We start from the raw sequence: 26,598 nt of genomic DNA on the forward strand, positions 1-26,598 counted from the left end.
TGAACACTTAAACAGTATTGCTCAATCCTTAACTGATGCACAAAAAGGAAAGGTAGAGAAAAAAACTGGTAAAAATTTAGTTGTTTTCTTAGCTATTCCTGTTGTGGAAAAGAATGTTCAATATCTAACAAAAGAGAAGGATGGTAAGGGATTAACACAACATGAAGGTGGGTTTTTACCATTATTATTGGCTGTATTACAATATTTAGCTACTCTTGGTTCAGTAGCTGGTGAATCTGCAGCAATTGCAAATGCAGTTATAAATAAGGAAAAGGTGATAATGAATATAAGAAGATAATCTAACAATGGAAAAGAAAGTAACTGAAAAAAATTCATAGAGATAATCACCCAATTTAATAGTCCTTTATCTTGTAGAATTAGTTAAACAACTAAAATTCGTTTCGCTTTTATGATTGATGAATTACCTAACAAACCAAAAAATTTCTGATGTGGAATAATAAATTTAAATAATTCTCCATATAGAGGAAAATTTGGCATTTTAGTTGTTTTAGTGTTTATAATGATGCAGCCTAGCGATCAAAGTGATTTGGTTCAAATTTACATTGATCATAGAAGCCTATAAACTTATAACAGTTTGTTGGTTCATAATCCGGTTTTCAAAAGAAACACTTTTGAATTCCTCGGTGGAGTGGGCTTTCCATGTAATGACCTATTGGAGAACCAGTGATTTCCCATCAAGTACGAGAACAGCTGCTGTTGGGGGGACAGTGGATCCCAACTGGGAATATTTGGGGATATTCTGGACAACCTCTCTTTAATGATCTCCAAAAGGAGTTATGAGCTGCACTATTTTCGTCACATGTGTTTGTTCACTGAGTCAGAGATTCTTTGAAGCATTCGAGGATTCGTTTATATTTTAAGTTACCTGGATGTGGTCTTCACCTCAGAGTAATCTGGGAACCTTCGACATATTAAATATTTTTCTTATCTGTAGGATAACTTAGATTTTACTAAAAACGAAAACTTGGTAATTCCGATCTTTTAAGGCTTTTATCGCGTCTTCAAATACTATGCCTATTAGATGATAGGTATCCTATTCCAGGAGACCTACTGTGTAACGAATAACAAACTTTTTTCTCCAATACATACATATATACTTTATTGATACAAACTTCTTGTCATTGGTATTCCTTGACAGCGTGGTTGATGCAGAAGATTCTTTGCTGTCTTTGACTAATTTGCCTATCAAGACTCCAAAAACACCCTCAATTCACTTGCAACAGCATGGACATAAGGCGGAATACGTCATACAAGTAATAAAATTCGCACTTTCTTAGATAATAATTAAAATTTCATATTCTGAACGATTATCCTGGAAAACTAAAATGCTTATAATTCTACTAATAAACCTTGTTCATTTATACTCAAAATTAGTACGATATCTCACTTCCACTCAACGAAATTATATATTTCTAAACTTTGGCTACAAAATACCCTTGCAAATACCACAAGGTAGGTGGATCACTCTACTTAATATTCAGTGTATGATCTCACTGATATTGCTTTAGAGATTGGTGCCTTGTTTTCTCTTCTGTATTATTTGTATGTATGTGCCAATGAATATGGAACGATTCATACTGTAACAAAAGACGTTCAGTGTAGCTAATGAACGCATGTGGATGGGGAACATCAGATGCTAAATAATCGTTGAAATTGACAGTGAAATCCTTCAGCAGTCTTATTTCGCACAATGCAACTAGCTTTTGTTGGTTTATTTTTTATTGACTTTAGATGTGAAAACGACCTCTGGTGGCAACTGCTGTGTACAACAATTATACTGCTGACAATTTTATTGGCTATCGTTTGACTGAAATAGCATCTTGTAATCGTTTTCATGAAGGTATAACACGCCTACAATTTATGCCTGCTAAGGCTGAAAATCGTCTATGGCCGAAACTAGTAGCAATGCACAAAATAAAAGTCAGCTGAAGGTTTTCACCATGAGTTTCAACGTTCAGTGCAGTCTCTTGTTAATGGAGTGTGGTACTCACTGCTCTTCATCATTTGGATGTAGTGAGCACTTGCCATCGATGACGTTCCACAGAAGCTGTGGGCCATTGTAAAGGGCACATTTACCTGAAACATGAAGAATCGTAATTAATGTGACGGCCGTTGATCAGACATGTGGATGCACTTGGAGCATGCTGTGGGAAAAGAAGGTTACTATATGTGGTGTCACCGCCAGACACCACACTTGCTAGGTGGTAGCCTTTACATCAGCCGCGGTCCGGTAGTATACGTCGGACCCGTGTGTCCCCACTATCAGTGATTGCAGACCGAGCGCCGCCACACGGCAGGTCTAGAGAGAACCAGTTGTACAACCGACTTTGCTAGCGATGGTTCACTGACAAAATACGCTCTCATTTGCCGAGACGATAGTTAGCATAGCCTTCAGCTACGTCATTTGCTACGAGCTAGCAAGGCGCCATTACCAGTTACTATTGATACTGAATTATGTACAGTCAAGAGCGACGTTCACCACTTATGGATTAAAGTTAAATATTCCACCAGCTACGTCCGTTTTTTTGCTAAAGTCTAATGTCCTTGACCTGTTCCAGACCTCACGCCAGCCTGAGTGAGCTAAAACGCGTGCCTTTCGGCTTCCTCTAATATCACGGTGTTGGCTCTCCTGCCAACCCACAACAGTTATCGCTCGTCGTTTTGCTCACAGCAATTTAAGTTGTCCTGTTAGATTCCTGTCTGACCACACACTTGCAAATCGCTACTTATTCGGAAATAAAGAATCAAATGTTTGTGTAAATGCGGAATATGAATTTTGTTGCAGCTCGGTTTGGTCGCAGAATTTAAAGCTGTCCTCTTAGATTCCTGCCTGACGACACACATAAATAATCAGCGAAATATTTGTGGTAAGTAAGAATATGGATTTTATTGTTGTTTCAGTAGTACCAGTTTGAGCTGTCCTTTTAGTTTCCTGACTAACCACACACTCGGAAACTTCCACACTTTAGCAAATAAAGAGGAATATTTGTGACACGGAAGAACATGAATTTTATTGTTGCTTGTTTCAGTATCATCCCTTAGGTTCCCGCTTAACCACACACACGGAAATCGCTAAATATTTACACTACTGGCCATTAAAATTGCTACTCGAAGAAGAAATGTTGATGATAAACGGGTATTCATTGGACAAATATATTATGCTAGAACTGACATGTGATTACATTTTCACACAATTTGGGTGCATAGATCCTGAGAAATCAGTACCGAGAAACACCACCTCTGGCCGTAATAACTGCCTAGATACGCCTGGTCATTGAGTCAAACACCATGACTTTCAACGTTCAGTGTAGTCTCTTGTTAATGGAGTGTGGTACTCACTGCTCTTCATCATTTGGATGTAGTGAGCACTTGCCATCGTTGACGTTCCACAGAAGCTGTGGGCCATCGTAAAGGGCACATTTACCTGAAACATGAAGAATCGTAATTAATGTGACGGCCGTTGATCAGACACGTAGATGCACTTGGAGCATGCTGTAGGAAAAGAAGGTTACTATATGTGGTGTCACCGCCAGACACCACAATTGCTAGGTGGTAGCCTTTAAATCAGCCGCGGTCCGGTAGTATACGTCGGACCCGCGTGTCGCCACTATCAGTGACTGCAGACCGAGCGCCGCCACACGGCAGGTCTGGAGAGACTTCCTAGCACTCCCCCCCAGTTGTACAGCCGACTTTGCTGGCGATGGTTCACTGCCTACTTGCGTTCTCATTTGCCGAGACGATAGTTTAGCATAGCCTTCAGCTACGTCATTTGCTACGACCTAGCAAAGCGCCATTATCAGTTACTATTGATATTGTGAATCATGTACCGTCAAGACCGACGTTCATCATTAATGGATTAAAGTTAAGTATTCCACCAGCTACGTCCGTTTTTCTAAATTCTAATTTCCTTGTCATGTTCCAGACCTCGCGCCAGCCTGCATGAGCTAAAACGCGTGCCTTTCGGCCTCCTCTAGTAACACGGTGTTGGCTCTCCTGCCAACCACAACACTATACATATTATACAGGAGGACACAATGACGATAGAAAGTCAGGAGAGAAGTGTCCGCTTTCAAAAACGTGGAAGGAAGCATTCTTTATTCCTCTATTGCGCATAGTGCACACTGAAAGGGTGAATGAGGAAATAAAAGAAAGGTTCACAAGTAGGACTAAAATTCAAGGTGAAAGGATATCAATGATAAGCCTCGATGATGACATTTCTATTGTTAATGACAATGGGGAAGAATTAGAGGATCTGCTGAATGGGTCTACTGAGCACAGATCACAGATTGAGAGTAAATAAATGAAAGACAAAAGCACTGAATGGCCGTAGAAATTAATCAATCAACAAATATGACAGCCAAAGTAGAAACCTCGTGGTTGATGAAGTGAATGAGTCCTGCTACCTTGGAGGTAGAATAACGTAAACGAAAGAAACAAGTAGGAGCAATAAAGAGATTAGCACAAGCAAAGAGAGATTTACTCCCGCCAAAAAGTCTGCTGTATTAAACATAAATCTATGAAACAAATTCCTGTGACTGTATGTCTGGAACACACAAGGTTCAGTCGCATTAATCTAACGACCGCCTATGTTCGACGACAGCGTGCAATAACTACTCAGGAATGGCAAGTGGCAGCACCAGCAGTGGAGGGTATATAACGAGTGTCGGGAGGAACACGGAAAACAGTGGAATCGTTATGGTAAAGAGGAAACGGAGCGATTTATCCGACGTTTAAAGGGCATGATCATTGTCTTTCGGACCAAAGGTGGAAGATGTTGTGAGTGTGGGGTTGATCTGCTATTCTGTTATTCTGTGCAACGGATTAATCTGAGATGTACCCTTCACCCTGTGGCAAGATGCAATTTCCACCCCCACACTACTACAGAAAACAGCTAAGTTGGTAAAATGCTCGCATGCCGTCGTGGCTTAAGTATAACGTGCATGTGAAAATTGCGCTATCCAAAACTGGTGCCGGCACACTATGTTGTACTATGGGCCATAGAAGACTAGAAGACTGTGGAGATGTTGTGAGTGTGGGGTTGATCTGCTATTCTGTTATTCTGTGCAACGGATTAATCTGATATGTACCCTTCACCCTGTGGCAAGATACAATTTCCACCCCCACACTACTACAGAAGTCAGACAGACGCTCCTAACATTCTAAAGAGAAATGCCTGAAAAACTTCCAGCAATAAATATCTTCTGGAGTCGTCCGCTGTAAGGAAATGACACAAAAATTCACAAAATTTCTTACGTAACTAGTGCGATACTTGGGTACTGGAGTAGTGCTAGTTAGTGTAAGAAAAACATGAAACTAACGAAAACTAAATTCTGAGAAACCACAATGGCACTTTTAGTTATGAATTGAACAAGTTATATCCTGGTTCTTTTCGGAATGTGAAGTTACCTCTCGAGAATAGGATTCGCTAATGAAATTTCTATACAGAGTTCGTTATTGAATTGGCAGAATGGCTGAGAGGCACGCCTACTCAACTTTAGAATGTTGCTAGGTACGGTCGAGGCTGTCGCATGTGAAATGCAGTGAAGTGTACTGTTGTGGAGGAAATATGGGGCTCGCAATAGCTGTAGCGCACAATACCATAAGCTGCGATGACTGCTGTGTGCGCCGCTCACTGCTGACAAATAAGATAACTCTCGTTCTATCTGGATTGACCTTCGCCAATCAAACTTTCCCTACGCCTTGATGAAGTCAAGGATTCCTATTCGCCCCTAGTCTAACTATTGGCGTGGTACTCCAGTCAGATAAACAGTCCACCACGATGCCACTCAAAATTCGCTTGCAGGCGTTTAACTATAACTCTGTCCGTTCACACCGCACAATAAGTGTGTTGGCCAACACTGTGAACAACGATTAATCGCAAGGACTCAATATAGAGTCGCACGTCGATTCGCTCTCGACAGAGGTGCTCTCCCAGTGACGTACTGAGGAGAGACTTGTTCCTCGCTCCAAGAGCGACAACAGAACGGCGCCTCTCCACGCCAGACGTGAGGGGATATATCTTTCGGTCTCTTCCATTACTACTTCAGCTCAAAGCGTCAGAAATATCATCTGCCAATCAGCATTGCTCTTCTAAAACTGAAGAATGACGTTTCGTTTAAGGCGATCAATCCGGAAATCTGTAGTATCCGCATTTGGCGTTTGCTGTCTCCCTGTGAAAATCTCTGAAACTGTGTGCCATGTGTAAAGAATGCATAGGTTGGATACTCCCATACAATGTAGCGGAATTTGCTTTTAAGCCAAACACGGGGTCGTTCCCCCTTTCACTCGGGCACACGCTGTCTGCTCCACGGGCAGTCGAGGTTGACTCGTCCTCTGAAGGGACCGGCCTCCCAGTGTGTGGTCTGCCTGTCTCGAACTAAAAAGCTCCAGTGACCGTCGTGTCTTGAATGTATGTGTGTACACCAGCCTCGAGTATTTCAACCCCGGTGCGCACCTGTTATTTGCATATCGTTTACATAAATTCATACAACATTCACTTTATCTTATCGAGATCGGGTTCGAATGAAGCGTCTTGATGTGCGGAATATGATTGTGAGGGCGGAGTACGTAAGCAATGAAGGTCAGGAGACCACGACGTCTTACAATGTGTACAGGCGAATAGACGTGCAACTGGTAAGCCACTGACCACCCAAATAAAACAAGAAGCTACCAACAGAGTCCCTCAGCGAACGTTATGCATACTGGCCTCTGCAGGAGGCACCTCATTCGTGCACCATATTGGCTGCTGTTCATCGGCGACAAAGGCTGCAATTTGCAAGCCAATACTGCAACTGAACGTCCACTCAAAAATGGCCCAGAGCACTGTGGGACTTAACATCTATGGTCATCAGTCCCCTAGACTTAGAACTACTTAAACCTAACTAACCTAAGGACATCACACAACACCCAGTCATCACAAGGCAGAGAAAATCCCTGACCCCACCGGGAATCGAGCCCGGGAACCCGGGCGCGGGAAGCGAGAACGCTACCGCACGACCACGAGCTGCGGACTGGACGTCCACTGAGTGGCGATACGTGGCGTTTTCAGATGAGCCACGTTTTATGCTACATCGACGTGAAAACGCCTGAATGCAAATTCTCTGCAACAGTTTTGGGAAAGGTACGGGCCGGAGGATAGAGCTTTATGGCCTGGAGAATGTTTTCGTGACATTCTCTGGGTGATCTCGTCGCCCTGGAAGGCACAACAGATCAGCACAAGTATGCATCTATCGATGGGGAACATGTCCAGTTTGTTTTTACTGGGCACGATTGCATCTTCCAGCAGGACAGTGCAATGTGTCACGCAGCTCACATTTTACGTGTGTGGTTCGAAGAGCATACGTGCGTGTTTCGAACAGCACCAGGATGAGTTTATGGCACTCTTCTGGCCACCAAACTCCCCGCATTTAAATTCAGTGGAGAATCTGTGGGACCACCTCAATCGAGCTCTACGCTCTGTGGATCCTCGACCGAGAATCCTAGCTTAGCTGCGGTCTGGCTCCACGTCCCTGTCAGCACCGTCCAGAACCTGACTGACTCTCTTCCTGCACGTCTTGCAGCTTTCTGCACTGTAAAAGATGGTTATTCAGGCTTTTGAGAGGTGGTCACATTATTATAACTTGACAGAGTGGTGATTGTATGGGAGTAATTCACAACGAGAAAACCGAAAAATGTTAATAGTAGAAGAATTGGTGAAGTAAGGAAAATGTGGAATAGAATGAATGGAAGAAGGCGTTAAGCATCAGGAAAACTTTATTGTACTAGAAGTGGCCATACAGGGACAAATTGATGAGTATGGTGGACTATGGGCGTAAGTCCGAAAAGGACATTTCCATTAAAAGTGAGTTGAAGAGTTGTATCTTTATATCTTATTGAAAAACAGTTATATTTAAATGATGTAATAGTTCTGTCTTAGACCATAGTGTTAACATACAGAATCATTCCTTAAAACTGAAGATATTTCTTCCATCTGTGATATATTATCCAAAATATGATGAATTGTTTACGCCCTTTTTCCATCAGACCATGATACCTCTACAAAATATCATGAAAATCGAGTTGAAAATTCTTTTATTATTTTATAATCCAATTAAACTAAACATTAACAAAAAGTATATGTTCATGGCCATTATAGTTTATGTTCCTTTTCAGGATGAATAGCTTCTTCACTGTTTACTCTGTCTAGAAGTTCTTCACACCAGCCTTTTACCGTATCAGGAAGAAAGCGCAACAGGTCCTGAATCTCCTCGCAAAACCTCCTTCTGGACAGTTCTTAAACGCTTTTCAGAAATGTTCAGCACACGAACGATCCAATTTCTGCAGAAAGGCACTTCACAGCCTTCGTCAGAAAATAAATACACCCATACATTTTCTCTGTTCTTGGTTTTGGGCATCATCTTCATTACTTTAACATCCTTTCTCTCCACAAATCCTGAGAGAAATACATCCTGTTGAGATTTATCAACACAACGATAAAAGGGTTGGAATATTGTTTCTTGGATCTCGTGTGTCACTATTGCACTACACCTTTTTGGACAACATCGATCTACAGGCTTAAATTTTTTCGCACCCACGACCATTCCTTTCTTGTTTCTATAACTTTCCCCACTGTTTCTTTTCTTCTTTTTGTCTGTAAAGTCTTTTGTGACTCATTACTATTCACTTCACTCATTATATTACACAAGTCAACACGCACAAAGTAGCTCAGAGTCGATACAATAACCTATACGCAGTAAACAAGGTGACAATTGCCTGCCATCCACTGCCTTCTTAAGATGGTTGCTTAGCCTACACCAAAGATATTGAGATGAAATTTTCAGGGTGGATAATTCAAATATGGAGGTATCGATTTAGCACTTTGACGGAAAAAGGGCGTAAATCCAATTACACCCATAGTCCATCACACTCCATTATTGTAGCCGGCAGGAGTGGCCGTGCGGTTCTAGGCGCTACAGTCTGGCACCGAGCGACCGCTACAGTCGCAGGTTCGAATCTTGCCTTGGGCATGGATGTGTGTGATATCCCTAGGTTAGTTAGGTTTAATTAGTTTTAAGTTCTAGGCGACTGATGACCTCAGAAGTTAAGTCGCATAGTGCTCAGAGCCATTTGAACCATCCATTATTGTAGCTGAAGACTGATTTAACACGTACAACTAATAATTGGAGACACTGGGTATAAATGCCATCCTGAGATAATTAGCTCAGCGTAGAAAAGGAAATCGTCTCGTGGCGGGGAGCGTCAGATCGGTCAAAAACAAAACAAAGCGCTGTATAATGATAGGAACATATTAACTTATTAGTTCTATAGGTGCGAGCCTCATTTGAGTAATTACAGACGATTTATGAGTTAGTTATTTTTATTACATCACATTACTGACATTATTTCTGTTTTAGAGGAAAACCTAAAAACAAAGGAAATACATATAAGTCTTCACCTATGCCAATTCATGAGTATGTTTTGCAAATCAGATTCGGATGCACAACAGAGCAATAGCTACTTTCCGTCTACACTTGGTGACAATCCACGAGTCTTTCTGCTTTCGTGATGAGCTTCACTTGCTCACAAAAATATTTATCCTAATCACAGTCTATAAAACATTTTTTTAATTAATAAGGGGAAACCTGCTAGTGTGCGTCATCGATTACTACAAAATTACGTAGAACTGTTCGTAAGTGAAAATGTTCGACGCTTTACCTCGGCTATTTGTTCTACGCTTAGTAGTTTTGGAGAAAATTGCCACAGAAATTCCCCTTGTTGCCGAAGCCCTTAATCGCTGTAACCGCATTGCCAGTCAGTACGCTGGGCGAGCGGTGGAAGTACCTCATTCCGGATATGCGGGGGCAACTTCAAAGCCGTTCCAGTAACTAACAATTTCTTGCTACAAGAAATTACTCATACATAATTTATACAGCCACGCTCAACCGTTTTTGTTAAGCCAATAAACAGCTGCTCTCACTCCTCGGTAATAAACGCTCGACTGCAGTTTGAAGGCCGTCGGTTACGTATGGTGCTTCTTCATCATCAACTTAGATACAATACACGAGTGACTGTTTTTGCTCTTGTGGAAAATAGACCACTTTTGAATCCGACAAAATAGGAAGTTACAGTTCCTATAGGTAACATCCTCCGAAGGATAGGCAGTTAAATTCTTTTCCTTATACTGACACATTTAAGGGGCTCCGGAAAGGCTCAAAATCATGAAAAGTTCAATTTTTACTTTTTTGCATTTTCTGAATCTGCAGACTATTACCTTTTAATAGATATATAATTTATTCAATTCCGAAGACTACAACTATTTTTAAATTTTTTTTGAAATGTGTTCTACATGGGCGTGACCCACTGTGGCGCTGTTAAACTGCTGTCAAATGGTGTTATTATTAACGTCCGTGTTCATCAGGTACATTTTAGTGAAGTGAGATATAGTATGTGTTGTGGCTAACCTGTGATGGTTCAATATATATCGCTGGTGTGATTTTCGATTGTTTCATGTTTATTTACTCTGTCGTTATCTCGAAAATATTCGTAATTAAATATTCGTAATTAATTCTGTTTCTCGAGTCTCTGTTTTGTTGAAGTACAATAATGAGTAAAATGATGGCAACATTGTAAGGTGCAAGGTATTTAGAAATATGGGAATGAAGATAGGTTCTAACATGGTACGAGCGATGCTTGCTTTAGACAAGGAACGCCTTCGGGCTGCAGACAGGGCTGTAAGAGTCTAGAAATACAAGCAAGAGTAAACAGGAGGAGGAACAAGAGGAAGCTGGAGGAGGAGTTTGCAGAGGATGAAGATAATCCATCCTATGGACCTGGAATGCACTAAAAAGTTAATCCAATCTTTGTCGCTCGATTCCCAAAACTTTTATTTTCTCATACTAATTACATGTTTTCTAAGGATCTTCCAAACATATTTGTTTCAAACTTTCAGTAAATGTTACACAGTACCTTCTACATAATTTAACACAGCCTTTTTCCAAAAAACTGTATATTTTTGAATATATAAATAAAAAATTGCAAAAAAATGTTGTGAATTTTCATTACAATTGAAAAAAAATCATCTTTAATAACTGAACTAAAATTTTGTAAAATCCCTGTGTTAAGTTGTAGCCCATATTCAATAAATAATCTGTAAAAAGTTCAACTTCCTACCTCAAATACTTTGTGAGGAAAGATGTAATTTATAAGCGTTATTTTAACATTGGAAGTATAGGGCGTTCCGGAGCCCCTTAAGGCACATTAATTTTCAGTAAAACACTACTCCAATCTCGAAATAAAAATTTAGACTCGCTAGTCAACAAGTTAACAATGACGATTATAGAAAAAGATACTTCGGGTGGCCAGAAAAAATTAAAATTTCAAAAAACTCTGAGATGGCATCATTTGATATACGGCCAGACTAACAACGACAAAATTCTTCCTTAAAACGAAAGCGTCAAAACCAATGTCTATGGTTAAAAACATTAACAGGAGTTAACACAGTTATTAGTAGGCATAACCCCACTACGGTGTAAGACTAAAAAAACACTAAACTACGTCCGAGCAAGCCTTGGAAGTCCCAACGGTACCGACCGGCCGCCGTGTCATCCTCAGCCCACAGGAGTCACTGGATGAGGATATGGAGAGGCATGTGGTCAGCACACCGCTTATCCGGCCGTATGTCAGTTTACTAGGCCGGAGCTGCTACTTGTCAATCAAGTAGCTCCTCAGCTTGCCTCACAAGGGCTGAGTGCACCCCACTTTCCAACAGCGCTCGGCAGACCGGATGGTCACCCACCCAAGTGCTAGCCCAGCCCGACAGCGCTTATCTTCGGTGATCTGACGGGAACCGGTGTTACCACTGCGGCAAGGCCGTTGGCACTGTGTGAGACACCTACTCACAAATTTCCAGTGACATCACACTAGTTCCAAGAAAATTTTTTTTAGTCAGTGGTTCAATGTCTGTTTTAAATGCTTATGTTATCAATAAAGCAGAATTATGCATTCAGAGTAAAAGAAAAGGGAAACTCATAGAGATGACTGGGGTGAAAGCACACAAGGACTCAGGAGAGCCGGCCGTGGTGGCCGAGCGGTTCTAGGCGCTACATTCTGGAAACGCGGGACCGATACGGTCGCAGGTTCGAATCCTGCCTCGGGCATGGATGTGTGTGATGTCCTTAGGTTAGTTAGGTGTAAGTAGTTTTAAGTTCTAGGGGACTGATGACCTCAGATGTTAAGTCCCATAGTGCTCAGAGCCATTTGAACCATTTGAACTTAGGAGAAATGAAAAAGTAAATGAATTTGCGAAGGCTGCAATAACAGCAGGGATAAATTTGAGGAAAAATTGCCACATACAGAATTGTATAACATCAAATTAGACACTAATTTCCTTTGCCAAGACGACTAGAATTCATCATGGTAATTAAAGGGCAATCACTATGCAGCAGTTCAGGACGACAATGGTTCCACAAGACAACAACAGAAGAAGCATTTCCAGTTTAATAACGATGAGAATAAACCGTGGGAATTTTCCACGCAGTTTGTACCTTCTCGGTCTTTGTGAGACAGCCTGCTCTGAATGCAGAAATGAAGCAGTTACTAGTGAGAAGCAATTCCTACTTGCTCGCCCCGTTTAAGGATTCAGCAAGAAAAATTAACCATGTATCTGTTTGGGACAAATCTACCTCTAAAAAAAATGGTTCAAATGGTTCTGAGCACTATGGGACTTAACAGCTATGGTCATCAGTCCCCTAGAACTTAGAACTACTTAAACCTAACTAACCTAAGGACATCACACAACATCCAGTCATCAAAATCTACCTCTCCTCGAGTCCAGTAGCACTCTTTTTGGATCACATGTAGCTGCCGTCCACAACATAAGGATAAAATACATAAACAAAAGTAACGTTTTGTTCACAATAAAAAATGTACCAGCAGACATTCATAGTTTTTAGTGCGTGTTTGATGTAAAGGGTGCACATGAGAGATCGTTGTATGGTGAGAAGGCCAAATATCAATAAAGAACCAATAATAATAAATACACACACACACACACACACACACACACACACACACACGCACACACACACACACTGACAAAAAATTGTACCATACAACTGACATCCCATACACGTGATAATAAAAAGTGTTGCGAATCAACCACCGGACCACCATGGCAGGTCATAAGAAAAGATAGAATCCGAACGTGCAGACAGTAGCGATGGCGATTTTCGGTGGAATAACCGGTTTTTGGCTATATCGAGTTTTTCAACACCAATTTAACCTGGCTTTTCAAACCTTAAATAACCGTTTTCTGAAAATTTCGGTTATTTACTCCTATTGTTTTCTGTAATAAAAGTAGAAATCGAACAAAGACTGGAAAGTTTTGGCTCCCTCAGTTTCTAGATAAATAGAATCAAACCATTAAAGTAAAAACAGGCAAAAAGAAAGAAAAAAAGACACTTAACCTGCTCGAACAGTCCACGGGTTTACTGCCAGTCCATAGTGTCCAACGGGCATAATATTTCGGCGATCAGGTATGTCGCAATCGTCTGGTGCGCTGACGAACTGAGCTCCTGAGAACGGGCGGCAATCCTAAATCCCTGGCCGTACGTCGGCGGTCGCTGACACGCAGGGGTCGGCGTCTGTGGTGGCGTCGGTTGAATTGCCTCGCTCGCCCTGGTCGCCCGTTCGTTTTCTTTGCTGAGCGTCTTTTTAATTAGACTCAATGCTGGTTCCCATGCCTTGCTGAGGTTATAGCCGCAATCTCGGTACGAATTTCGATAGCCTGTCTAACGACGATGTCCAAGTATTTACAGGTCCGTGCCAAGAGCCTGGTATGTTGGCTGTCCATTTCGTGATTTTCTGGCAAACAGTGCTCTGTTACCGCCGACTTGCTGGGGTACCTAAGTCGAGTGTGCCTCTGATGTTCTCGGCAACGATCTTGGATGGTGCGCGGACCGCGGAGAGAACGCCTCGCAGGGGGAGGGAATTTAAGACAGCCGCCCGCTCTCAGGAGCTCAAATGGTTCAAATGACTGAGCACTATGGGACTTAACATCTGAGGTCATCAGTCCCCTAGACTTAGAACTACGTAAACCTAAATAACCTGAGGAGATCACACACATCCATGCCCGAGGCAGGATTCAAATCTGCGGTCACGCGTTTCCAGACTGTAGCGCCTAGAACCGTTCGGCCACCCCGGCCAGCAAGAATCACAAAACTTAACCTGTTTCTAGGAAAGTGACAAATGGTTGAATATTACAAAATGTCACCCGTTTTCTCCTACTGATTCTAATTTTCTGAAACTCTACCCAAAAATCATGTTGTAATCGAGGATCATACCACTATTTGGGGATTGCGAATGATCAGTGCTGAAGAGTGCAAATCGATGTTGAAGAACTCACGCTACGTTTTTGGTGTTAATTTATCCGTTTTCAAGGGCTAAAGGCAGATAAGGGCATATTATGTAGACAGGCAGCACATCACCTACTTTTGTTTTTATCATGAAGTACGAATGGATTGTAAAGTTTTAAGTTTCTTCCCAGATCACATAAGAAACAGATTGCCCGATCGCATGGTCTAGCAGGCAACACTTGTCAGGGAACGGCCACCAGGCATCAACAGCGTCACACCCTTACTTGTGGAATCAACCACTAGATGGCACTCCGTTCTGTGAAATATGTGGCAGCATCGGCCGATCGCGTGCAGCTTTCCACTATTTGGCGTCTGTGAAGTACAGCTGTTTCTGACATACCGGTGGTAGTGGATCGAGTCGTCATGCCGAGGGCCTGCGAGTATATCAGCTGTGAAAGGAGTAGACGGACAAATCCTGAACTAAAAATGTTCAGGTTTCCCGTCAAAGATAAAGAAAGTGGAGTGGATTTTAAATTCAGGTAAATAAATAAATTAGTTACGAGTAAGAATTAATAAAGAGCCCTAAGCATTCGATCCTATCTAAATTTTGTCGAACTTATATTCTGATATAACATGGCAGCCCTTCCTGTACAAGAATCATATCATATAATTTTTAAATGAAAGCTTTGCTGCGATTTGGACTTTTTTAAACTGTTTATTCACTTCACTATCGTAATTTTGGCTGTAGAGGCATTTTTATGTGCAATGTGAAAACTCAAACCAATATAAGATATGGATAACAAAATGCAAAGAATAGTGTGGTAACATTTGGTAAACAATTTAAGAAGCATTACCTTACAAGACCTTTCGCTTGGTACTTTAAAATGGTTCTAGAGCTGAAATCGCAACAGTGAAATAAATGAATAATAGCCATCATCTAACTGCTAGGTCATCGGTCCCTCTAAATCCTGGTATATACTAGAGCGAACGAAGTGAACGAGTGCAAAACCTCGTTTACACTGCTGCAAATCAGTATTCATAGATAATTCGCCAATGTTCACTGCCATTCGTTTATACGTGTGAACAAGTGTTTATACTGGAATGAAGGGAAGAGAATAGAAGAGAACGAGCATAGCATGCAAACTATAGACGCTGCCTATTTTAATTTTTTTTATCTCTGCGCTAATAATCCTCACACAGCTTTTACTCGAATACAACACTACTTATAGTAACAGGTCTGCGTGAGTGCAGATATCCCTGGTAGTGACTGTGTTGCAGATAAAAGCGTACGTCTGTTGCGAATATTTGCGGGTATCTTTAAACTGTACAAAGTAAATTTTTAACACAACTATGGTTTGCCGTCTGTGGCTCTTCAAAGTTGACACCGCCAAAATATGCTCGAAAAACACGCTTTCATTTGTATATTACAGCGTTTCCAGCCCCCTTTCAACAACAATCCAAAATTCATCGTTTTGTGCCACTCTTATATCATTTACGATAAGTTACATGCAAAGTAAAAGAATTAAAATTTGAAATGACTGTCACTGAAATATGTCAAGCCTTAATTCGCATCACAACCGAGTGCGGACATCAGCAGACAAAAATTCAGGCCAGGCACAAATCTCTTTTCAGAGCAGTGGTGGGTTAAACTGCTTTACAAAACGTTAATATCTAAGAATGCGGATAAACAATTTGGCAGATGTGGATAATGATATTGTGGATGCGGTGCTCATATGGACGGCGGAATTTTTCCTGTCCGCGCAGACTTCTAGTTACAGCTACGATGTAAATCTTTGATATTGAGAAAAGATTATTTTGCCCGCTGGTTTTGACAAAGCAAACAATGTGGCGTAGGAAAATAATTATGTCGGTAATGTTAGGACGCGAAACCCACTGCTCAGTGCAATACTTATCGGTAAATTAACGGATTATATTTCAAAGACGTTGAGAAGATTTTGAAAATTCTCTAGTGTTAACCTGCACATGGAGATCTTTTTTATCACCATAATCCGTATCAGAAGAGCTGTATAACAAAGAGGAAATAGACGGCATGGAAGGCGAGTGTAAAACCTGTGCGACTGCAATACAGTCTGCATTTAAACAGTCACTCACGAGAAAAATTTGTGTGTTACTTTCCATTTATTTCATTTCGCATATGATTGTGAGAAGTACCCCTACAGTAGAAATAAACTTGGTTTGTAGAATTACAGGAGCTAACCTACATTCTTCGATTGAAAACTCGGGTAAAACCATAGCCGATCATGGTCTACAGCCAGCTGTGTGACGAATGCAATTCGCGCGCAGCGCTCAAGCCGAGCCGAACACAAATCAGCGTCATTCACGTCACCGAAGATACAGCGTTGCCAATTCCGCGACATGGACAGGTCAGTTAGCATTGTAGCGTCGCCTGCGACATCTGTTGACCGACGGGAAAACTATTTTTACGGTTGCCTGTTCCGCCGTAAGGACGGTCAATCTGTTTCTTATGTGATCTGGGGTTTCATCCTTATATGATAGACGCAAGTTTGTTGTGGCTGCTCCCGTTCTTAATCTTCTAAAACAAATGGAGAATTGTACTTCATTGATACCATACTTCGTAAAGTACTTCCAAATTAGGGATGGTGCCATCTGTTAGACAACTGATGTCCGATGACGACAGCGAAAAACTACCATACAGACCAGACGTTTTGCACGCTGCATGTATACGAGAATTATTGTCTCAGCAATACTGTATCAGTTCTTACGCCATTGTTTTTTAGTCGTGTCTGTCTGTATTGTTATTAAAATAGCACTCTACGATTTTTAGATTTTCTATAATACGATAACGCAATATTTAAAAGCCATGGAAATCTTACGAATAAAAATTATTTGTTTTTTAAAAAGTTTGAAATAGAAAGCAAAAATTTTAACACCGCTGCTACGTCTAATTGAACTTCGGTTGTTTTACCTGGTTATTAGTAAAAAATAAAGAACCGTTAAATCCGAGAACAAACAAATACGGAAAATACCGGTTATTCAGAACTAAACTACCGGCATCGGTTTTAATCGGTCGGTTTCTCCCATCCCTAGAAGATGCCGAGACCCTTAAACATTACAACTCATATAACTCTTAACCTAAACTATAAGACGTGAAACATCGCTGGGTAGAGAACATTCCCAATACAATGTAATCTTCCCTACTACACAAGTTGAGTACCTGAGAAGAAGGAACAACTAAGACGTGAAACATCGCTGGGTAGAGAACATTCCCATTACAATGTAATCTTCCCTACTACACAAGTTGAGTACCTGAGAAGAAGGAACAACTAAATTCATCGAATTACAATTATCAAGCACATACGTAGTGAAAAAAAATTACCACATGCACTTAGTAAGTTGTTAGATGGACAGATATCTGTCTTGCAACATGTTAATCCCTGGGAATTCGTTTACTGTCGAACAGATGCGGCAACAAATGGTTCAAATGGCTCTGAGCACTATGGGACTTAACATCTGAGGTCATCAGTTCCCTAGAACTCAGAACTATTTAAACCTAACTAACCTAGGGACATCACACACATCCATGCCCGAGGCAGGATTCGAACCTGTGACCGTAGCGCCTAGAACCGCTCTGCCACACCGGCCAGCCATTATTAATTACAACGCTCTATCCAAAGATATCGTTTAGTACAATGTCCGTTACTTTTTGAAGTAGAATAATATCAATATCTGCCGCATACCGAAAATCTTTCAAGCTACTTAATTTCAGGGGACTGCGTATGCTGTTGATGTTCAAAATTGCAATCCTGTAGGCTTGAGACGGGTTCATAACGTACTACGTTTTATAGATTCAACTCTTTAATCACACGCAGTCAGTATGAAAGCTGTCAATAAGGGTCAGAGATACATCCGCCTCCTGTTACTTGGTCTGAGTTAAAGGAGTTTCCCTTATTTAATCATCTTCCGCTGGTGTGTGAACAGGATCTGACAGAGTACGATTAGAACTTTCCTTCGAACTTTCAGTTAAGTTCTGGATTACTTGTTCAATTATTGGAACAATTTGCTCAGCAGCTTGACGTGCAGTCTTTCGTTTCTTACACTCCTGGAAATTGAAATAAGAACACCGTGAATTCATTGTCCCAGGAAGGGGAAACTTTATTGACACATTCCTGGGGTCAGATACATCACATGATCACACTGACAGAACCACAGGCACATAGACACAGGCAACAGAGCATGCACAATGTCGGCACTAGTACAGTGTATATCCACCTTTCGCAGCAATGCAGGCTGCTATTCTCCCATGGAGACGATCGTAGAGACGCTGGATGTAGTCCTGTGGAACGGCTTGCCATGCCATTTCCACCTGGCGCCTCAGTTGGACCAGCGTTCGTGCTGGACGTGCAGACCGCGTGAGACGACGCTTCATCCAGTCCCAAACATGCTCAATGGGGGACAGATCCGAAGATCTTGCTGGCCAGGGTAGTTGACTTACACCTTCTAGAGCACGTTGGGTGGCACGGGATACATGCGGACGTGCATTGTCCTGTTGGAACAGCAAGTTCCCTTGCCGGTCTAGGAATGGTAGAACGATGGGTTCGATGACGGTTTGGATGTACCCTGCACTATTCAGTGTCCCCTCGACGATCACCAGTGGTGTACGGCCAGTGTAGGAGATCGCTCCCCACACCATGATGCCGGGTGTTGGCCCTGTGTGCCTCGGTCGTATGCAGTCCTGATTGTGGCGCTCACCTGCACGGCGCCAAACACGCATACGACCATCATTGGCACCAAGGCAGAAGCGACTCTCATCGCTGAAGACGACACGTCTCCATTCGTCCCTCCATTCACGCCTGTCGCGACACCACTGGAGGCGGGCTGCACGATGTTGGGGCGTGAGCGGAAGACGGCCTAACGGTGTGGGGGACCGTAGCCCAGCTTCATGGAGACGGTTGCGAATGGTCCTCGCCGATACCCCAGGAGCAACAGTGTCCCTAATTTGCTGGTAAGTGGCGGTGCGGTCCCCTACGGCACTGCGTAGGATCCTACGGTCTTGGCGTGCATCCGTGCGTCGCTGCGGTCCGGTCCCAGCTCGACGGGCACGTGCACCTTCCGCCGACCACTGGCGACAACATCGATGTACTGTGGAGACCTCACGCCCCACGTGTTGTGCAATTCGGCGGTACGTCCACCCGGCCTCCCTCATGCCCACTACACGCCCTCGCTCAAAGTCCGTCAACTGCACATACGGTTCACGTCCAAGCTGTCGTGGCATGCTACCAGTGTTAAAGACTGCGATGGAGCTCCGTATGCCACGGCAAACTGGCTGACACTGACGGCGGCGGTGCACAAATGCTGCGCAGCTAGCGCCATTCGACGGCCAACACCGCGGTTCCTGGTGTGTCCGCTGTGCCGTGCGTGTGATCATTGCTTGTACAGCCCTCTCGCAGTGTCCGGAGCAAGTATGGTGGGTCTGACACACCGGTGTCAATGTGTTCTTTTTTCCATTTCCAGGAGTGTATTTTTAACGGGGGGAAGCGGCTTTTCGGTGAGTTTGCAGAATTTTCTGCCGCTATATCCTGTTCAGGTTCAGTGACAATATCGTTAATAGACGGTGCATCCGATTTCGGAATACTATTCGGGAGTGGGACGGTGAGAACTTCCTCGAAATGTTCGGTCGGCGGCGGTGCGGCTGGAATGACCTCCGCTACTTCAGTGACTTCCATTGGAGCACCGTTAGCAGTAGCATTATGAGTAGTTTGAGGAGTGACCAAAAGGGGGCTGCGGGTGGGTGTCCAGTGACAGCCGCCACGTATGTTATCAGCGTGGAGGACATAGCTGCAGGTCCAACAGCTTCGCCGGCCAGCAGCTGGGCCACGTGCCGTTGTATACCATGTATTGGGCCCACACGTGACCCTTCGAGTAACCCGTACATGACGATAGCTCGGTAGCCACATTTTTCTGGAACGTTACTGAGCACTTTCCCGTAAGACGAGACTACTGCATTTATTTGCTCGCCCGGAACTTCGAATGGTAATTCGAAAATGTTTACCGTTTTTATACTGAAATTGGTTCAAAAATGGCTCTGAGCACTATGGGACTCAACTGCTGTGGTCATAAGTCCCCTAGAACTTAGAACTACTTAAACCTAACTCACCTAAGGACAGCACACAACACGCAGCCATCACGAGGCAGAGAAAACCCTGACCCCGCCGGGAATCGAACCCGGGAACCCGGGCGTGGGAAGCGAGAACGCTACCGCACGACCACGAGATGCGGGCATACTGAAATTGGCATGAGGAACACTAACTTCACTAATTTCTTCATTTGTGCGCCAATATTTTCGGTAGTTGCTTTACAATTCTTGAGTGTATTTTCGTTCTGTCGTTGCAACAACAGAAAATGCGTGTTTTTTCACCATATGCCTTTCGCTTTAACGAGATAAAGCATCATCATTGATCCGTAATTAAATTGGTTACATTTTTATTTGAGAGAAATCAAGCGGAAACCACCGTAAATAAAAACCATTATTCACGAAATGTTTTTCGATCTCAAAGTAAATCAAAATGTAAATAACTTGATTGCATACCACTAATGATGCTTTACCTCAAAAAAGCGTGACGTGACTGTTGAAAGAAACACGACAGAACTAAAATACCCTTAAGAATATCACTAATCCACAGGGGATATCAATTGATTACATATTTTTAGATTTCCAGAAGACTTCCGACACCGTCCCTCACAAGCGTCTTCTAACCAAACTGCGTGCCTATGGAATATCGCCTCAGTTGTGCAACTGGATTCGTGATTTCCTTTGAGAAAGGGCCGGCCGGTGTGGCCGAGCGGTTCTTAGGCGCTTCAGTCTGGAACCGCACGACCGCTAAGGTCGCAGGTTCGAATCCTGGCTCGGGCATGGATGTGTGTGATATCCTTAGGTTAGTTGGGTTTAAGTAGTTCTAAGTTCTAGGGGACTGATGACCTCAGATGTTAAGTCCCATAGTGCTCAGAGCCATTTGAACCATTTGCCAGAAAGGTCACAGTTCGTAGTAATAGACGGAAAGTCATCGAGTAAACCTGAAGTAATATCCGGCGTTCCCCAAGGAAGTGTTATAGGCCCTCTACTGTTCCTGATCTGTATTAACGACATAGGAGACAATCTGAGTAGCCGTCTTAGATTGTTTGCAGATGCTGTTATTTACCATCTTGTTAAGTCATCAGATGACCAAAACGAGTTGCAAAATGAATTAGGTAAGATATCTGTATGGTGCGAAAAGTGGCAGTTGAACCTGAATAAAAAAAGTGTGAAGGTATTCACGTGAGTACTAAAGGAAATCCGCTAAATTTCGATTACGCTATAAGTCACACAAATCTGAAGGCTGTAAATTCAACTAAATACTTAGGGATAACAATTACAAATATCCTAAACTGGAACGATTACACAGATAATGTTGTGGGTAGAGCCAGCCAAGGACTGTGATTCATTGGCAGAATACTTAGAAGGCGAAACAGGTCTTCTAAACAGACTGCTTACACCTCTTTTGTCCACCATATTCTGGAATATTACTGTGGGTGTGGGACCCACATCAGGTGGGACTGACGGATGACATTGAAAAAGTTCAAGGAAGGGCAGCTCGTTTTGTATTATCGCGAAATAGGAGAGATAGGGCCACAGACATGATACGTGAATTGGAGTGGCAATCATTAAAACACAGGCGTTTTTCGTTTCGACGGGATCTTCTCATGAAATTTCAATCGCCAGTTTTCACCAGCGATTGCAATAAAATTCTGTTGGCACGCACCTACACAGGGTGTAATGATCATCACGATAAAATAAGAGAAATCAGGGCTCGCACTGAAAAATTAAATTGCTCGTTTTTCCCGCGTGCCGTTCGAGAGTGGAACGTTGGAGAGACAGCTTGAAGGTGTTCATTGAACCCTCTCCCAGGCACTTTATTGTCAATAGCAGAGTAATCATGTAGATGTAGAAGTCTCCATCAGGATGCTTGAATCTAACGGGTCCTCCACTAGATTTTATCACAAAAGTCGGCATTTATCAGTTTGATATACACATTAGCACTCACGATTGAGAAAGATATGTAAATGTTTCTCATGTTCAAGCAATAGTTCCTATCTAAAGTGTACTTCAAAGTGTCTGCTCTATTAAGCTGACTCATTCTTGCATCTTCCGTTATTCACGAACACAAACACACAGCGGAAAGCTGCAGTAAGGGCTCAGACTTCCGGAGGCGAGCGAGACGGCCGCAGCTCGCAGCATTGGTCCGCACGGGCCCGCCGCTGAAAGAAGACTGTCCCGTTCCCGTTCCCGTTCGCAAATCACGGACTTCATCTGTCCGGTGGTGGTGGAGGCTAATCAGCAGTGCTGCTATTCCTCCGTTGACAGCTCTGTTGACGTCAGTGTGGCCTCTCGTTGGAATGGGCCTCTGGATGCTTCGCTAGTTCTAGTCTGGCGAAGTATTCGATTGCTGGAAGATCTTCTGGGGCAGGCTGCCGCCTGCCGGAGCGCCACTCTTCCCTCATCCACTTCGTTGTGACCTCAGTGATGTGGTCCCAGTCCGAAGGGGTGAAGATGGGGCGGCTGTTCAGCAGTTTGAGCTCCTTCGGTGTTATCGCCTCATGCAACATGCCACGCGAGAAGCGTAGGTCGCACGGTACGTGCGGAAGAGGTGGTTTCGCGTGCGCCGGCGTGAAGGGGTACGGATTGTCCCAGTGAGGGTACGTCCCGTCCTTCAGCGACGCCGCGATCTTCTTCAGGAAGGGCTGCACACTCCGCTCGTCTGGGAGCGGGAGGGGCAGTCCTTCGTCGGTGTCCGCTTCTTCGTCGTGTGAAGAGGCGGACGGCAACTCTTCGTCGGCTGGTTCTTCTGCAGCTGTCTCCAGGTGAGAAGACAGTGCAAACGTCACGACGTCCACTTCCATGCGGGACGCCGCCTGCATTGCTGCAGGGGGGCGAGTCGGTGGACGTCTGGGTGGCGGCATCTGCCACCAGTGGCCGCCTCACAGGGGTGGGGGGAGCTGGCACAGGCGGCGCCTTCTTGAGAAGCCGCAGCTCATCCCGCAGCTGTTGCAGCTGTCGGTGGACAGCCACTAGTTCTTCCCTCGTTGCTGCCCTTTCGGCCGCGATGGCTGCTTGTAGGTCGGCCAGCGCTTGGTCGGTTGCCGCTTCGACGCGGCACGACGCGCGCCCCTCGCCGGAGCGGGGAGGCAGTGCGGCCGACTTGGCGGCAGGCACCTCAGAGCTTGCTGTGGTGAGCTGCCGGTGGTAGCTGCAGCTGCGCGAGTTGGCGGCGTGAGGTCCGCCGCAGTTCGCGCATCTGCTGGGTGCTCCGCGTGGTTTGGGGCAGTTACGGGTGTCGTGTGCCGCCGCGTATTTTAAACACGCGACTGCGTTCCGGCAGACACCCGCCACGTGCCCCAACTGCTGGCACCTGTAGCACTGCACATGTTGCAGTGATCTCCGCTTGTGCTTCGGCTTCTGTGGTCGCCTGCGGCCGCGGGAGCTCCCCAAAGCACTGATGAGGTGATCCAGCGCGGCTGCTAGCTTGTTCCCCTTGCGTCCTGCCATAACTTGTGGTTGGAACGAAGAAGTGGTAATTTGAACTGTTCGGATTACCAACGCCTTCCGCCAGACCGAAACTCTCAGCTTACCCACACACTACGAATGTAGTGCCCCTTGCCCATTATCCTTGTTGCTCGCGGCACTTCGGCGGTTCCCTAAAGAGTTGGCGCTTGACGTGCATCCGCACTGAAGAGAACACTGTGCGTCCTCGCCTTGGGCGCTACGTTCGTAGTGTGTGGATAACTTTAGTGTTTGTGTCTGACGGAAGGCGTGTTAGGGCGGACCGTGCGGTTGCAATGACCACCTTGTCCGGATAGCATAGTGGTCGGAGCATCTGCCTAGTTAGCCAGAGCCCTGGGTTCGGATCCCAGTTGAGCAAACAAGACAAACATACGAGCCGCAGCACAACAAATGAGAGATCAACACGTATAAAGTGATCTGAGGAACAATGGGTACTCCACAACGTACGTCTGAGTCGTTCACTTAAGGTGGCCAATAAAACTGACCACCACTGACAACGCTGAGTCCGGCCATCTGCACAATCTGGCAACGCTGTAAGATGCGGAATTGTCAGGAGGAAGTGTTGTATACTTACGAGATATTGTGGGGTTGCGTTAGCCCGTGGTCTAGTGGTCGAACTAAACTACATGACCGAAGATCTACCGACGTCGAGAGCGCCGAGCACGAGAGATTACTACCGCATCTATCAGAGACGATAACCCCGTAACAACGTCTAACAAAAACACCCAACCATCCACTGGACCATGGTGTGGCGAGCCGTCCTCACCCCTTACCTGCTGTGTGTGTGAAATCTTATGGGACTTAACTGCTAAGGTCATCAGTCCCTAAGCTTACACACTACTTAACCTAAATTTTCGTAAGGACAAACACACACACCCATGCCCTAGGGAGGACTCGAACCTCCGCCGGGACCAGCCGCACAGTCCATGACCCATACCTGCTCATGTACTCTCGTTCCTTGTGGTATGTGGTGGTGAACAGCAAATCAGCCACACGCCAGCGCCTCCATTCCATCCATCTCACTGTGCAGTGGTCGATTCGGAAGCGCACCGCCTGACATGTGCTGTGACAGGCAGCTGCTGGGATCTTGCGCAACGCATGCTGGCGCACCTGTTGCGACGACAGCCAGAGTCTATCTCGCCGGACGAACTCCTACACCCAGATACCGCCTACTTTTCCACAACCAGAAGGAAAGTCGTCAACTGGCTGAAGGGCATTGTTCTGTATTACATTTTGCAATCCGCGCCCGAAAAAGCTCTGGCCTTGTGGGTCCACCCGACGACGACGCATGAGGCGTTACGCCACAATGTATTGTACCGCATACGATTACCGAATTATTTAGGCGCATTATTCGCGGATTCTCCTGCCCATTTGGCGGTTCCCAGTACCAGAAGGCACACTTGAAAATGATTCACGGCACACGATTGATCCTCAGAGAAAACGGTTTAGAGCGAGTCGCCCTTACATTCATTACGCGAAGACCACTCGGAAGCTTCTGGCGGCAGTTGTAGGATCCAGTTAAAAATAACAAAAACAAGAATAAAACAAAAAAGGGTGGTCCATTGATAGTGACCGGACCAAATATCTCACGAAATAAGCGTAAAACGAAGAAACTACAACGAACGAAACTTGTCTATCTTTTAAATAGGAACCCTAATTTTTTATTACATATTCGTGTAGTACGCAAAGAAATGTGAATGTTTTAGTTCCACCATTTTTTTCGCTTTGTGATAGATGGCGCTGTAATAATCACAAACATATGGCTCACAATTTTAGACGAACAGTTGGTAACAGGTAGGTTTTTTAAATTAAAATACAGAACGTAGGTACGTTTGAATATTTTATTTCGGTTGTTCCAATGTGATACATGTACCTTTGTGACTTATCGTTTCTGAGAACGCATGCTGTTACAGCGTGATTACCTCTAAATACCACATTAAAGCAATAAATGGTCAAAATGATGTCCGTCAACCTCAATGCATTTGGCAATACGTGTAACGATATTCCTCTCAACAGCGAGCAGTTCGCCTCCCGTAATGTTCGCACATGCATTGACAATGCGCTGACGCATGTTGTCAGGCGTTGTCGGTGGATCACGATAGCAAATATCCTTCAACTTTCCCCACAGAAAGAACTCCGGGTACGTCAGATACGGTGAAAGTGCGGGCTATTGTATGGTGCTTCGACGACCAACCACCTGTCATGAAACATGCTATTCAATACCGCTACAACCGCAGGCGAGCTATGTGCCGGACATCCATCATGTTGGAAGTACATCGCCATTCTGTCATGCACTGAAACATCTTGTAGTAACATCGGTAGAACATTACGTAGGAATTCAGCATACATTGTGCCATTTAGATTGCCATCGATAAAATGGGCGCCAATTATCCTTCCTCCCATAATGCCGCACCATACATTAACCCGCCAAGGTCGCTGATGTTCCACTTGTCGCAGCCATCGTGTATTTTTCGTTGCCCAATAGTGCATATTATGCCAGTTTACTTTACCGCTGTTGGTGAATGACTCTTCGTCGCTAAATAGAACGCGTGCAAAAAAGCTGTCATCGTCCCGTAATTTCTCTTGTGCACAGTGGCAGAACTGTACACGACGTTCAAAGTTGTCGCCATGCAATTCCTGGTGCATAGAAATATGATACGGGTGCAATCG

The 26,598-nt window shown here is 44.1% G+C and overlaps 1 protein-coding gene and 1 pseudogene across 1 annotated transcript in view; both read right to left on the reverse strand.

Moving 5' to 3' along the window:
* The window catches only part of LOC126092692 (lipase member K-like), an 87,644-nt gene that overhangs the window by 26,823 nt on the left and 34,223 nt on the right, over positions 1–26,598 (reverse strand). The gene's annotated exons all lie outside the window — the stretch shown is intronic.
* Positions 11,759–11,876, reverse strand: LOC126093077 (5S ribosomal RNA; annotated as a pseudogene).

Source organism: Schistocerca cancellata, chromosome 7 (genome assembly GCF_023864275.1).
Source record: "Schistocerca cancellata isolate TAMUIC-IGC-003103 chromosome 7, iqSchCanc2.1, whole genome shotgun sequence".
NCBI lineage: Eukaryota > Metazoa > Arthropoda > Insecta > Orthoptera > Acrididae > Schistocerca > Schistocerca cancellata.